Raw genomic sequence first — 16,431 nt, 5'->3', positions numbered from 1 at the left:
TTTTAGTTCAAAATAACTTTTCAGCGCTAAAATTAAAGTGTTGACATTTTGCATTTGCAGCATGAAATTCTTCATCGGGTGTTTTTCCAAAACACGCAGCATGGACTTTTAAAATTGATAGTTTATGGTAGCATTGATTTCTACGACCAAATGGACGTATTTATGCTGAAAGGAAGTATGTGCATAAGATTTTCGTGGAACATAGTTTCTTTTAGCATAAATACGTCCAAATTACTTTCGGTTTAGAATGGAAGTAATCCATATTCATTCTTCTCACTGCGGCTTACTTTTTGTTACCTCTCTGAATTCTGAAAGTTTTATGCCAACAATTTGTTCTCATATTGGCTCTGAGGTAAATAATTTTCTGTCGGTTTATGTACGTATACTTACTAAACCAGGAAACGTTGAGATTTATGATTATAAAAAGACTGGGAGTCTTTGGTGTACGGATCATGCCAGATTTTCTCAACTATTATCAAAGGTGCTCCACAAACTTGATGCGGGGTTCTTGAATTGATGGGAAAATTGATGGGCATAAAGAGGAAATTTCAAAATAAAAGAATTTATCGACCACGTAGCGACGTTGTAGACTTCCGGTCATGCTTTATTTTTAAATGGAAAAGTTCTTGAAAATTATCGTATTTTTTCCTCTCTGTGCGAAGAAAACTCTATACAAATTTCAAGAAACTATACTGATTTGTTCTTCTTCGAAAAATTAAAATGGGAGCAGAGATGCTCAAACACCGCGAACGAGATACGTGGTCCTGGTCTCGTAATTTCACCGTAGATATTTTTTTTTATCCAAATCATCAGTGGCGTGGCCTGCGTGGCAAGCTTTGCGATATATCGATTGATCCGTCATTTAAACCCATGGAAAAGGATCGATGAACAGGGTGTTCGCAGCGAAAACCTTAATAATCGATTCTTCACCATAGGTTTAAATGGCATAACAATCGATATATTGCAATTCACGCCACGCCACGCCACTGCAATTCATCATTCTAGAGCCAATACTAGAAAGAGTTGGAACTTCCAGAGACACTCAATGCCACACTCATCACGCAATAAGACTTCTAAACTGAGCCGGAGCTTGCATTGGTAGAAATTTGTGACACTGATCTTACACCACTTCAAATTTTAAGGACTAAAAAGGCCCCAGTACTGCCGTGCTAAGGAAAAACGCCGAATGAACCTTTAAGCATTGCCAAATTTCCTTTGATTAAACGCAAATTTTCGAGAAAAGTTATGATAATTTCTCTTCCAATTCTTCAGATTATTTTGTTCGCAATTTCACCTAAAGTTCCTGAAGATTTCAGGGAAAAATATTCATTAATTTCCTTTTAAATACACATTTTATTGGAGGGAATTTGGCAACTCTCGAATGTTCATACGGCGTTTTTCCTTAGCACGGCGGAGTAGGCATCTGCATATTAGACAAGACGGAGCCCCGGTGGATCCGCTAAGACAGTTAAAACAAATATAAAGCCGTATGCGGTGAAACTCGGGTGTATTTACTTTTGAAAAAAGCTCGAGGGACCCGATGATATCCACCCACAACCACAGATCCCCACCAACAGATTGTCGGAAGGCAAATGACACGGATAGAGGAACAATCCCGCCCCGAGAGGGGGCAATTAAGGCGTGAATTGGGGTAATTTGGCGCCGGGGACAAATGTTTGCTTTGAATGGCTCGCGACGCTGCCTCATTTTCATCCGGCATGATATCTATTTCTCGCGGAGGTTTTCATTCAAGACGCCGAAAAATGAAAGGCTTTGTTTGTCCTCAAACTTTCCGCATTGGACTCGGTGGCGAGTTTTTGGATTCGTGAGAGGAGGCTTGGCTCATCCTGAACCTGAATCAAGAGGCTTGGCTCTCGATCTAGCAAAAAAATCCGATTGAATCAGGAGTCAATTTTCTTTTCAGTGTTTTCAAGAGTTTGGACTCTAGATCCAAGCGAATTTTTTTTTTCCAGTGTACCATTCCGGTGCGTTTGAAATTCCTTCAAGTTTTTGAAATTTTAAAAGGTGCCGGTTTGTCCAGGAAAGACGAACGTTCAGCATTAAAATCCAATCAGTGGCGTGGCGTGAATTGCGATGTATCGATTGTTATGCCATTTTAACTCACGGTGAAGAATCGATTAGAAGAAGAATCGATTATTAAGGTGTTCGCTGCGAACACCCTGTTTATCGATCCTTTTCCACAGGTTTATATGGCATAACAATCGATGTATCGCAAAGCACGCTACGCCACTGATTGGATTTTAATGCCGAACGTTCGTGTTTCCTGGACAAACCCGCTCCTTTAAAAAGTTCAAAAACTTGGAGGGATTTCAAACGCACCGGAATGGTACACTGGAAAAAAAAATTCGCTTGGATCTAGAGTCCAAACTCTTGAAAACCCTGAAAAGAAAAAATACTAATGATTCAATCGGATTTTTTTCTTAAATCGAGAGCAAAGCCTCTTGATTTAGGCGGATTTCCTTCTGATTCAAGCGAAAATCCGATTGAATCGAGAGTATTTCTTCTTGTCAATGTTTTCAAGAGTCCGGTTTAGATTGAAGCCATTTTTTTCCAGTGTAGAAAAATGACGGAGATGATGTACTGCGACAGTCAAATCGCTATTTCCTCTTAATTTCCACTGATTTTGGTTGAAATAAAACGTGTTTCAGTGTGGAATTGTTGCTTGTTAACTACAGAAAGCATGAATGAGATTCGACTCTAGTTTTCATTTATGAATACTAGAGAGACATTCGAAGGAAGTCGAAAAAACCTTTGCTTGCTTCTGATTAGTGCCGGGTGACATTATTCAGTTCAACATGAAACAGGGGCATTTTAAATTTGCGGAAAAGTTGAGCAATTTCAACGGTTTATTTCTCGGTTTTAAATTACCTTTTTGCGTCTATGATGTGCACATCGTGTTCTACGCGACGTTTACTTTCGGAAAAATTTTAGCAACTCAAAATTCGTTCATGGTTTAGTGACTCATTAAAACGACGATAATCCATACAAAAGGTGCAGACATTCCGAAATCATGAGTTGCAAAACGCGGACTCCGTGGGTTTTAAGATTAGACCGAAACACGGCGCGGCCGGCGCGGATCGCGTACTGGCGCCTACGAGACTGCAAGGATACTTCACGCATTGCGCATAAAACTTGACACAAGACTACGGTGATACTTCACGCATTGCGCGTGTACGCGCAATGCTTGAAGTATTCCTGCAGTCTTGTAGGCGCTAATGCGTAGTTCGCGCTGGCCATTTAAGTTCGGTCATAGTGGCACATTTTGACCTATATACTCCAAGTAAAATATTGCGGGTAACAGGACGGATTTAACCAAAATCAGCCACACATCAACGCTGTCTCATTTCCTTTCATGTTTAAGTTTGTTTGATTGGGAAACTAAATAATCAGCTTTCTGGCTTTTAATTGTGTATGCACAGCCTCCATTCTCTACAGTTAGGTCACAAAAAGTTTCAGGATGTTACGTTTTTCGATGTTCCGGCCTTTGCCAGCAATCAGATGACAAATTAGAGAAATTTTCGGTTGGAACTCTTGTAATAATACAATTTGCGAAAGAAAATTTTGCAAAATTGAAACGTAGTTGCGTTCTTTCGTATAGCAAGAAACAACGATTAAGCCTTCCTAAGGAAGAACCCGCTTGAATAAAGATTACGGGTAAGTTATAATCAAATTACGAGCGTTTAAAAAGTGGTCATTAATTTTATGAAAGCGGGAGAATAGACTGCGAGCAATGCTTCTCGGATTTCAGAGACGTGAATGCCGCCTTGCTAAGGAAAAACGCCGTATGAGTCTTCAGGCGTTGCCAAATTTTCTTTTGATAAAACACGAATTTCCTGGTAAACTTATGAATATTTCCCTCTCAATTTTTCGCAGAATATTGTTCGCAATTTCACCTGAAGTCCCTGAAAATTTTAAGGACATTTTTTTATAATAGCTTTTATCTCTTTTAATACTATTCCCTTTTCTGTTGTTTTTATAATCATTACTATGTGTTTTATACATATTTTTTCTTCAGTAAGTTCAACTTTTTTATAAATCACATATATCTTACTATTTGCTTGATTTTATTATTTTTTTTAGTTACTTTTTTATTTTCAGTTTCAACTATAGTCATAATAATTAAAATTAGGATTACCGGAGTTAATTTTTCTGTAATTGAAAGCTATGTTTAACTTTAGTTTCTGATGCGGCAGAAAATACAGTAAATTTAATATTTATATTAAAGATTTAAATCCTTCTTTGGAAATAGGTGTGTGGAATAGGATGAGATATAAACATTTTATTGAAGGAAATTTGGCAACACTCGACTGTTCATACGGCGTTTTTCCTTATCGCGGCGGCATGGGCGCGGGTGTGGGTGAGTGACTGGACGAACGAAGTATGAAGTTGGGATCTTTGGCGGGGGATGGAGTGACTGTTCATTTGTTAGAGCGCGGTTAATTAGACAGGGGACAGGGATCAAGGGACGTGCGTAAATTATTCAATGAGAAAATTCGCCGCTAAATCCCCTTTTAATATTTAAAGCTACTCCCGACATTGCGCCGCGCTCGTTGTCTCCTCTTTGTCCCGCCATATAGTCGCTCCTCTGACGTAAGGGCGTATCTCGATTTCCACATGGGCCCCGGAAAGCATTGAGTTATATGGAGATCAGGGCTCACGTTCAAATTGAAATGCGCCCTTACGCCAGAGGAGCGACGATATATTGAGCCTGCCCGGGCACCTGTTCCGCCGTGCTCAGGAAGAACAGCGTATGCTGCCGTGTCAAGGGAAAACGCCGTATGAACCTTCAGGCGTTGACAAATTTCTATCGGCAAATCACGAGTTTTCAGAAAAATTTGTGAATATTTTTTCTCCAATTTTCATGAGGATTTTGTTCGTAATTTTATCTAAAGAGTCTGAAAATTTCGAGGAGAAATATGCATAACTTTCTTCAAAAATGTATGTTTTATTCGCGGAAATTTGGCAACTCTCGAATGTTCGTACGGCGTTCTCCCTTAAAACGGCATTATGGGCTCTTAGATTTTACCAAATTTTCTTTGGTAAAATGCACGATATTGGAAAAACTTGTAAGCATATTTTGGTGAATTTTCCAGAGAATTTAAAACGATATCCTATCAAACATGCACTGTTTCAAGTATATTTTGAAATCTGTCAAACTTTTCGTCAATTTTAAATCTTGGTGTCCTTGGGACATGGACGGTCATATTCGGATGTATTTCTGCCGAACAGAAGTATGTGCACTGAGACATGGGCCCTGAGATCCATAAGAATATATGCATAAGAGGGTTCATGTCTTATTGCGCATAGTTTCGTTTGGCAGAAATACGTCCCTTTTATATGCGCTCTTTCATTCCTCCTTTTTGAGAAAACAACTTCCATGGTTATTCACCCCGACCATATTCTTTCTCGCTAACCTATAAACTTCAGCTGTGCAACCAACGCATTTTGCGGTCTGGGGAGGAGACTCTTTGTTGCGCTATTTATCAACGAAGGACCATTTGGTGTACTCAGAGAGATTATATTTTACAAATTTCGCAATAACAGCGCAGCCGTTATATTTTGAATTGCCGTGTTACCGAAGAGAGCTGTAACAACCATCTGAAATTACATTTCCTCAAAAATTCTAGGAATTTAATTTTAATGCGGCGTACGAATGATTCCATCAAAACGGAAATAATGTTCTCTTCTTGCAGAATACAAGAATTCATTGTTGGAGAGCAGTAAGTGCGGAGACATGAACTTACGACAAAACATTAAAAAGGTCCATAAAATGCCGCGAGAATCTTGTATTTGCTGCTGCCTCGTGCAAAATGGTACCTTTTTCTGCCGAAGTCCAACTTTTAAATGTGTTCATTATCTGTTGATAACGTAACCAGACAAACATGTAGAAAATTGTGAGTGCGGCTGCCTTTTCTCACATGAAATTATTAAGTTCTTTTCATTATGTTTGAGGATAGAAATCATTGATTTTTTACCACTCGAATAGTTAGTTGATAGTGTCATTAATGATCATTTGAATTTTACGAAAATCAGTGGCTTCTCCCGATAAATATACCGACCACCCAATATTGACAAAACGCTTGGTAGGGTTGGTTTTTGAGGAAAATAGGACAGTAATGAAAAGTGAGTACTCTAGAATTGACAACCTATTTCAAACTTCCCACTAAAAATGAAACAAAACTAAAATGCGACTAATTGCAAGCGCTCCGTCGATTTTGTGTTATGAATTGGGAAAGAGCATACCCTTGTTTCATTTACCCGCGGCTTATCACACTCAGTAATATAAAATCATGAGACCAGTGTATCACGCTAATTATATCATTAACCGGTTGCTCTTCTCTTCCTCACTCCCTTTCCATTTTATAAAAAAATACGAGGCAACATAATTGTTTACTGCCGAAATCACGCGCTGAATTTGGCAGCTGAATATGGGAGCTGAATTTCGTTGCTAAACAGTTGAATTTTGTTATTTTAAGTCTTTTTCATCCACATTTACATTTAACTTATTCGAATATTCCGGAGAAATTGATAAATACTACGAACACCACTAGAGTGCTACAAAGTCTCGAATGTTAAAAAAAAAAAAAAAAAAAAAAAAAAAAAAAAAAAACTGATAACACTGCCTCAATTGAGTCTGATTTTTTTAGAAGGTGGAACACGTTTCACGACTGAGGGTGAGATCGAAGGTCCCAAAGCGCGTCCCACCTTTTAAAACAATCTTACGCAAATGAGTCAGTTCTTTAAAAAATGTTTGTGTTTTTAAAAAAAAACTTATAAATGCTGAGTCACTCCCGATCCTTGTCAAGGCCTTCATATCTGTGCGTGTGCGTCGAGGGAAAAATTCAGAGCGTACTCAACAACGGACCAACGACTCCCACATTCAGCTACGTTCAGCTGCCAATATCCAGCGTGAGATTCTGACTTTATATATTTGCAGAGTATTTTTCACACAGCGAGGAAAAATGAGGAATATTTGCGAGAAATGTTGAGTATTTGCACACATAGATACGTGCTTTTGCAGTTCAACGCGGGTATGTTTTTGGATGCATTCTGCTTGAGGATCCGCCGAGACAGTTTCTAATTATAGCTTGACGCTGTGACGTCCCTAATGATCCGCGGAACAAGCGCGCCCTTCCACCCTACACCCCCAGCCCCCCCTCCCCTTTCACGTCACTGCCTTCGGCCGTGACTTCTGCAGTCGCATCTAACAGGAACAGTAGATGGTGGAGCATTGGAGCTGCGAAGCGAAAATGCCAAGTTATACTACACGCGAGGAAAAGTTAAAACAGACAATTGGAGGGTTGATAATTTTTTTCATTGAGGTCATGTTTTTTGTACAATTGAACTCTCGAATAGATGGAGCTATGACGTAGTTGCAAAATCAGTCTATGCAGGTATTAGCATGATAAAGATGATACAAGAGGCCTGTAAACACATCTGAAGCTTGTTCTCTACGCTGGAAAAAAAACACATTGGATCTGGAGTCCAGACTCTTGAAAACATTGACAAGAAAAAACACTCTTCATTCAATCGGATTTTTGCTTGAATCAAAACGAAATCCGCCTAAATTAAGGGGCTTCGTTCTTGATTTAAGCTAGATTCTGATTGAATCAAGAGTACTTTTTCTTGTCGATGTTTTTAAGAGTCTGGACTCTAGATCCAATGTGTTTTTTTTTTCCAGTGTAATGTACATTTGAAAGCCTTAATATGACTGATGATTGTCGGGGTTAGCACTTTGCTAGGCGAGTTTTTGCGAATTAGGGGCCATTTAAGTATTACTTAACGCACTTTTTCCGATTTTTACCCCCCCCCTCCCCCTTTTAAACTAACCTAACACAGCATTACATCCCCTTTTGAATTACGTAAGCTGGCCTGACCCCTTCCCTCCCACCACAATGTCGGGTCACGCGCCAATTAAAGATTCATTTGGGAAGGGCGGAATTTTCAATTTTTTTTTTGCAAATTTTTAGCCTCAGCTCGAATTTAACACAACGCTGGTCTTGACCCTGATCCCTCCTTGTAACGCACCGTAACGCTGGCTTAACCTCTCTTTCTCTAAACGCGTTACGTAATACTTAATCGGACTCTTAGGTCAGGATGGCTAAACCAATTATTGCTCAGCTGCGTCATCATGAGGAGAATCTGAGCGCTGACTTCCCAAATTGACCTTTACAATGCGGATGATAGCAAAACGTAGAGTCCCTTTATACTGAGAGTCAAGACGACACCCTCTCATGGAGTCACAAACGGGAATAAAGATTACACAAATTGAACTTTTTTCGTAACTTTGATCGGCCCATTCTCAAATTCCTTTCTCCGTTCCTTCTCTCATTCCGTTTGTTCCTTGCCGAACCCGTAATTCCCTGGTCCATTCCAGATTATAATCTTTGCAATCGGTGAAAATATAATCTTTATTCTCATTTATGTCACTGTGAAGGCCTAAAATACGGGAACCAATCAGAAATGGATTCACATTGTCTTGACTCTCAGTATAAAAGGAATCTAGCAAAACGAGGTTTCTGAAAAATACTGTCTGTGACTTTTGTCAAGATCATAAAGAATATTCAAAATCTCAAGAGTCTTCATCTCGAGATCAATCAAATAAACAGCGCTCGAACAACCCTACATGCGCGAGCGTGACAACGCCGCAACAAACGTAAAGTGTAGGTCGCCGAGAGGCAGCGCATTCATCTGCCACAAACGAAAACACCCCCTCCCGCCCTCCACTGATGGAGCAATTTCTGAAATGCAGAAAAAAAAGAGGGAAAGAGGCCGGAAAAATTGTCTCCGAGCGGGCCGAGTGAGCCGGCGAATTCCATTCGCGAAGGAATGAATATTTCATCGGGGGGGGCGATGACGGCGGCCCGAGCTCAGGTCCGCTTTTCATTATTTCGAGCGCAGTTTAACCAAAAAACGCGGATCTTCAACGATAACATGTGATGCTTTACGCGGTTTATTGCTTAGGGTAGGTTTTAGGGGCTGTTCCAGTATTACGTAACGTACGTATGGGGTTAAGAGGTGTTTGAGCCAGCGTTACGGTGCGTTACGAATGGAACGGGAGTTTTAGCCAGCGTTACGGTGCGTTACAAAGGGGACGGGAGTTTTAGCCAGCGTTACGGTGCGTTACAAAGGGGAGGAGGGTTTGAGCCAGCGTTACAGTGCGTTACAAAGGGAAGGAGGGTTTTAGCCAGCGTTACGGTGCGTTACAAGGAGGAGGGGGTGTCAAGCCAAGTGTTACGTAACAAATCCGAGCCGAGGGGTGAGAAAACGAACTTCGAAAAATATTGAAAATCCTGCCCATCCTGGATGGATTTTTTGGCAATTCGGGGGCGGGGGTGGGGGTCAGGGACCAGGCCAGCGTTGCGAAATTCAAAAGACTGAGGTGTAGGGCTGCGTTACGGTCGCGTTACAAGGGTGGTAGGGAGGTTAAAAAAATCGGAAAAAGTACGTTACGTAACAGTTGAACGGCCCTTTAGCAGTTTTTTTAGACCAAAAGCACAGACCTCTCACAGACGCGTGATGGAGATATGAGCTTACTTGATTAGGGTGCTTTCTTGGAAGTTTTCGAACCAAAACTGTTCAAGTACGACGGAAACTTGCTTGAGATGGGAGGTTCTTCATTTAGAGTGAGCTCAAGTAGTTTTTGGGTGACGATCAAGTAGCTCCGATTTCCGAAAGATCGGAAAGAGGAAAGAAGAAAAAACTATTCCTCGATAAAAATTAGTACGATTAGTATTTTCTTGATAATACTTCTTCAGTGTGAATGATGCACTGGATGCAGAAGTGGCATATCTTAGTTACCGTACCTTAAAATCTCTGTTAACCTCATTATGTTACCTGCATCCATTATGATTAAAACAAAAGCAAGTAATTTGCTGTAACTTTTACGGAATATTCATTAGGATTTCACAGTACTGAAAACGTAAAAATTCCGAACATTCACCCAATACTTTCCTTTCTGAAATAAAAATTAGCACTTCAGATTTTGAAACACCGCAACCAAGAAATGTCCTTCCTGCACCCGACGCGTCAAATCTCTTAAGCGCCTTCACTCTGCACGATACTTCACGCACATCCGGAAAGTTAAAATAGTTGCATGTTCCGAATCGCATACAAATAGAGATAACAATCTAGCGGCTGATGCAATATCCTTATTTATCCGTTTGCTACATATGAAATGCCGGAATGTTCTAAGTCAGGAATCATAAACAAGTGATGGAAAACGAATAAAAACTCCCGAAATTGTGCTTTGGAGCTCTGAGTGCGCTGAGGAAACGGGGCGAGCGCGAACATTCCGTAAACCTTTGCGAGGAGATAAGAAAATAAAAATTAAATCACGTTTCCCGATGGAAATCCCCATTGCGGAACCCCATTCGATTGCCAGAAGTTGAGGAATACACGGAAACGAAAGACACCGGATAGGATAACGTATTGCTTCTTGTTAACCCATTGCCGGGACGTTGCCACATCGAGAAAAAACACGAGTATTCTACAGTAATCATGGTAGTAACGCACACGGGATTCCAACAGCAAAATAATTTTAATTGTATGATAACGAGACACATGAGAAAGCCGTAAGTGCGCAAGAAATGACGTAATTTTAGGCAAAACAGCTGTATGTGACATTACTCCCCGGAGGGCCGATTGAAACAATTGTTTCAAGTAATTAGCCGCCCTCCTCTGCCAATTTCTAACCTGAAAATGTGTTTGTGTGTCACATAAACATGTAGAGGATGTCACTTACGGCTGTCTTGCCTAACACTAGCCTAACATTTAATGAAAAATACTCTTTTATGTAATTGAAATCTAATCATCGCATTCGAGTGCAATTTCGATATCAGTGACTTTTATTACGTTGAATTTCTTTCTCAAATTTGGCACATGAATTTTTCAGTCTCACGGCAACAGAAGTGCGATCTCAAAATTCGGAAAAAATGACAAGGAGCTGAAATTATGGAACGAATCGATGCGATACGTCGCACGTCGCTCTGACACAAAAAATGTCGTCCGACGAATCACCTTAAGCTTTCTTAATTTTTACGGCTCCAGTCCCATTTTAAGGTGATTCGATGGACGTCATATTTTGTGTCAGAATGGCATGCAATATATCGTGTCAATTGGTTCCATTTTTTCAGCTACCCGTCATTTTTCTCCTATTTTGAGATCGCAATTCTGTTGTTAGGAGACTACAACACTCACTTACCAATTTTAACAAAGAAATTTAACGTAATAAAGGCGTGGTTTTTTAAGAGACAAAGAGTGCAATTTCGATATCAGTATCAAATGTGATGTTTTCTCTCTGAAAAAACCACGCCTTTATTACGTTGAATTTCTTTGTTAAAATTGGTAAGTGAGTGCGTTAGTCTCCTGACAACAGAATTGCGATCGCAAATTTGGAGAAAAATGACGAGTAGCTGAAAAAATGGAGCCAATTGATGCGATGTACCGCATGCCATTCTGACACGAAATATGGCGTCCATCGAATCACCTTAAGTTGCTTATATTATTCATTCAAAAATATAACTCATTTGGCAACGCAGCGAGGTATTGGTCCGTCGCGTGGATACATTCGGAACGACACACGTCGCGTCGTAACTACCAGGAGTAAATCATTGTGAGTGTTGCAGGTGAAGAGGTCGGAGGGGTTGTTGATCGCCCCGTGATGGGGGGGGGGTTCGGGGGCTTTATTGCGCTCCGTCTTAAGGAGTACTCAGCAGTTACCGGCACGTTCTGCGCATAGTCTTGCAGTAATGGTAATATCGTTTGGGGGCGTAACGTGGAATTGCAGTGCTATTTTGGTAGCCAAGAAAATCTTCGGAATCGCAGGAAAAAACGCGGTACAAATGGAGCACCTATACTGTCGCGCCAAGGAAAAACGCCGTACGAACCTTGAGGTGTTCCAAACTGTAATTCTATGAAAAACGAATTTATTGGGAACGTTGTAAATATTCTTCTTCCAATTTTTCAGACTATTTTGATCGCAATGTAATCTGATATGTGAAAATTCAAAAAAATTGTTCATAAATTTCGTTTAAAATAAATGTTTTATCCTGAGAAATTTGGCAACTCTCGAATGTTCATACGGCGTTTTTCCTTAGCACGGCAGTATATAGAGAGAGTATTGCCACCAATATTTCAATTCTGTACATTCAAATTTGTCGCTTTAGAGCGCTCCACGGTGATCTACAGCCCTTAACCGCTGCTGCACTCTTTCAACATGTGACATGAAAACTCCTGGGTACTCGTACGATTGGCAGTTCTCAATCTAGAGGCTATCCTCTCATTCTATGCTCTGCTACGCCTCTTCTATGCACGCCCACGGTCATAACTTTCCGGTTTTGCGCACACAAAATGTAATTTTGGATTTTCCTGATAATTTAGACGAAATTTTCTGCTTTTTCCGAGAACAAATTGACACTCGTTCGATTTAAGAAATCAACTTATTGCTGCTTTGAATCGCATTTTTGAAAAATGTTTGAAGCTCTCAGAATTTCCTAATCCATGGCCGTTTTTTAATTTCCTGGAATTTTTCTAATAGCATCGAATTTTCCGATATTTCCCCGTGTTTACTGATAGTAGACACACTGGCACAGAAACCTCAAGGCTCCTTTCTCGAAACTCAGTCGCCAACTTTCGATTCATGTTTTCAGCATCCTCTTAATTTTGAACGATAATTACTTGAACGTCAGCGAAGCATAAGTTGCAAACAGTCCCTGACTCATGCAGAGGGACGCCCATTCCGGAACATTTTCTCTCCCAGTCACGTAATGCATGTTCCAAATGCACCTAAAACAAGGTGGGAGAATGTCTCAACCCCTTCGCGACATAAAAGGAATTACATTCCTTCGGGGAAAGGGAATGGTATTTGTGGGTGGCTTCCAAACTCTCAATCCTTTTCTAAATGCACACTTTTATATCGATGGCTAAGGTGCGAAGTAGGTATCTCCATTACGGTGTTTTCAAATGTATGCTCCTATTTCAGTTTTTTGAGAAGAAGTAATGTCGACTTTATAGCTTGAATTTACACAGAAAAAAAAGAAGGAAGCTTTCAAAAAATTACGTTGACAAGTTTTTTGACAATTAGTGAAAAAATAAAGTATGTGCCAGCCTGGCAGCCAGGAAGTCTGCCACGCCACCAAGAGGGATATGTGGTTTCGCATTTTGACCATCGATATATTGACTCCTGGTTTCCTTAAGGTTCGGCTCAAGTATTACGTAACGCACTTTTTCCAATTTTTCGACCCCTCCTCTTCCTTGTAGCGCTCCCGTAACGCAGCCCTATCCCTCCCTTTAGAATTACGTATTGCTGACCGGACCCGGTTTCAGGACATTCCGTCAACGATTTCTTGTCCGCGTGCCTGCTTTTTCCAGTAGTTTACGTCCACGCGTAAAATAAGAGTTGTGTTGAAAGAGACTATACAAAAATAAATGTAAGAGGGGAAAAAACCAAAAGATAAAATAAATAATTAAAGTACTTTGGGGATCATTAAATTGGACACGGAGCCACCTTCATATTTACAAAACAAATTTTATATTTTCCTTCAATAAATTTTTTCCCCCATCAATTTAAATGAGGAAAATCCATGCAGAATGTGCAAAAATTTCAAAATCATGAGCTGAAAAACGCCGACTCCGCGATTTTAAATATTAGAACCGAACACAGAGCGGAGCGGCGTGCTACCGGCACGAAACGCGCACTAACGCCTTCAAACCTAAGGGAACACTTCACGCATTGCGCAGTGCTTGAAGTATCCCCATAGGTTTGTAGGCTTCGATGCGCGTAGGGAGTTCGCCAGCCGCCCGCTACGCCGCGCCGCAGCGTACCACGGCGCTTCAAGCAACTATTTCACAACAGAGGTGTTGCACAGTATCAAACGAAATTGGAGGCGCTCCAATATTTTAAGAATGATAGGTATCCTTCAAGAGTACGGAGCTTTCCTCGCAAAATAAATCAAGGTACTACGGCACGAACTCCCCTGCCGAAAAAAAACGCGTGGACATAAGCTACTAGAAGAACTAGGTGTGCTGACAAAAAATCGGTATCGAAATGTCATTGAACCGCCGGACCCTCTCCCTCTCCCCCCTCCCTCAATTTTTTTTTAAAAAAAAATAAAGAAAACGCTTAAAAAATATCAATGGTTTTCAATTTTATGTATGTTTTTTCCAGAGTTTTATTTTCTCCCCGGCTCGGGTTTGTTATGTAACGCTAAGCTTGACTCCCTCCTCCCCCTTTTAGGAGACCGTAACGCTGGCTCAAACCTCCATATCCCCAAAGTGCGTTACGTAATACTAAACGGTCCCTGAGCGTAATTCTAAATCGTCCTGTAAAACGCAACACCGTTGAAAAGCGTATACCTCGCGAAATTTTGCAGCAATCCTCAGCAGGAATTTTCAATTTTTCGCACGTTTTTTTTCAGAGGTTTTCCCCCCCGGCTCGGATTTGTTACGTAACGCTAAGCTTGACTCCCTCCTCCTCCTTTTAGGAGGTGCGGTGGCGTTTGCGGACGTGGCGTTTGCGGATTCTAAGAATCGGGTGGCGTTTGCGGATTCTCATATTTTGACGGTGGCGATTGCGGACAGGCGGAACAGGGCCGGTGGCCTTTGCGGACCAGAGAATTTCGGCGGTGGCGATTGCGGACGGAGGGGTAGGCACCTACATATGCTGCCCCCCACCCCTGCGCTGTATATTAAAGAGAAAAATTACTGGAGAGGCTCTGGATTCCTTTTCGTGGATGTAGAATGAAAAACATATTAGTATTAAACATTAGTATTATATTAGTATAAAAACATATGAGCAGTAAACATACAGTAAATTTTTAAAAAAAGGCATATCAGAAATCGCAAGAAACTCAAAAATCGTCAGTTTCAGTCCATTTTTCGTATGTAATTTTTTAACTTTCAGTAATTTTGAATTAGAATTTACAACATGTTTTTCATCCTAAAGATGGAATGAAACTGACGATTTTTGAGTTTCTTGCGATTTCTGATGTGCCTTTTTTTAAAAATTTACTGTATGTTTACTGCTCATATGTTTTTATACTAATATAATACTAATGTTTAATACTAATATTTTTTTCATTCTACATCCACGAAAAGGAATCCAGAGCCTCTCCGGTAATTTTTCTCTTTAATATACAGCGCAGGGGTGGGGGCAGCATATGTAGGTGCCTACCCCTCCGTCCGCAATCGCCACCGCCGAAATTCTCTGGTCCGCAAAGTCCACCGGCCCTGTTCCGCCTGTCCGCAATCGCCACCGTCAAAATATGAGAATCCGCAAACGCCACCCGATTCTTAGAATCCGCAAACGCCACGTCCGCAAACGCCACCGCACCTTTTAGGACACCGTAACGCTTACTCAAACCCCCTTCCCCCTCAAGTGCGTTATGTAATGCTTGAACCGCCCCGTGGCGTAACTCTGCGAGGCGTAATTCTGAATCACCCTGTAAAACGCGACACGGTGAAAAAGCGCACACCTCACGAAATTTTGCAACAATCCCCGCTGAAACGGACTGACGATGGCTCGATGATGGTGAATAACTTATGGCGAGTTCGTTTAAGGTCCTCTAATGGAGCGTGCATTATGAATGGCCCCATTCACTGGCCGCGATCTCGGGTCTATTGAGGACTCGCACGCTGATTTTATTAACGTGCTTCTCCGGTCATTGTTGGCGCGGGTTTTTCAAACTTTCAAGCTCCGCTTCCCGGTTGAGGAACCACGAAGGGGGAACAACGCGTGCCAGAGAGATTGATGAATATAAAATTCGCCGCAATCAGGGCTCCGTGCGAAATTTTAAAATGGCAGGGGAGCTAGAGTCCCTTTATACTGAGAGTAAAGACAATGAGAATCCATTTCTGATTGGTTCCCTTATTTTAGGCCTCCACAGTGTCACAAACGGGAATTAAGATTACGTTTTCGGTTTTCACCAATTGCAAAGACTATAAACTAGAATTGACCGAGGTTTTGGGAGTAAGGCAAGGAACATATGGAATGAGAGAGGGAACGGAGACAGGAATGCGAGGTTGGATTGATCAAAGATTACAAAAAACGTCCGCTTTGTGTAATCTTTATTTCCATTTGTGACATTCACAATTGAGCCGTGTTGTCTCGACTCTCTCAATAAGGGAACTCTAGCTTGGAGGACAAAGCGCATAAGTAAAATTATTGCTGTTTCGAGAAATAGGTGTTTGAGATTTCGAAATTACATAGGTTCTCATGGCGGGAAGAAAGTTCGAACTGACTTTCAGATGCGTAAAATTTGGAATTTGGGAGTGAGTTTTTCCTAGAAAATGCATTATGATTAGTTTTACTTGAAATCATGAATATCTCAATTTTTTCAGAAACTGCACTTATGCGCATTGTCTTCCGAGCCCCTCATTTGTCTTCAAAAGTTGCCGAAACGTTGAAATTGG

The 16,431-nt window shown here is 41.0% G+C and overlaps 1 protein-coding gene across 2 annotated transcripts in view; it reads right to left on the bottom strand.

Moving 5' to 3' along the window:
- LOC109033369 (uncharacterized) overlaps positions 1-16,431 on the bottom strand; it is a 358,654-nt gene that overhangs the window by 236,635 nt on the left and 105,588 nt on the right. The window lies entirely within an intron of this gene.

Source organism: Bemisia tabaci, chromosome 10 (assembly GCF_918797505.1).
Source record: "Bemisia tabaci chromosome 10, PGI_BMITA_v3".
Lineage (NCBI taxonomy): Eukaryota > Metazoa > Arthropoda > Insecta > Hemiptera > Aleyrodidae > Bemisia > Bemisia tabaci.
The sequence above is the reverse complement of the archived record's forward strand: the minus strand, read 5'-3'. Positions and strand labels throughout refer to the sequence as shown.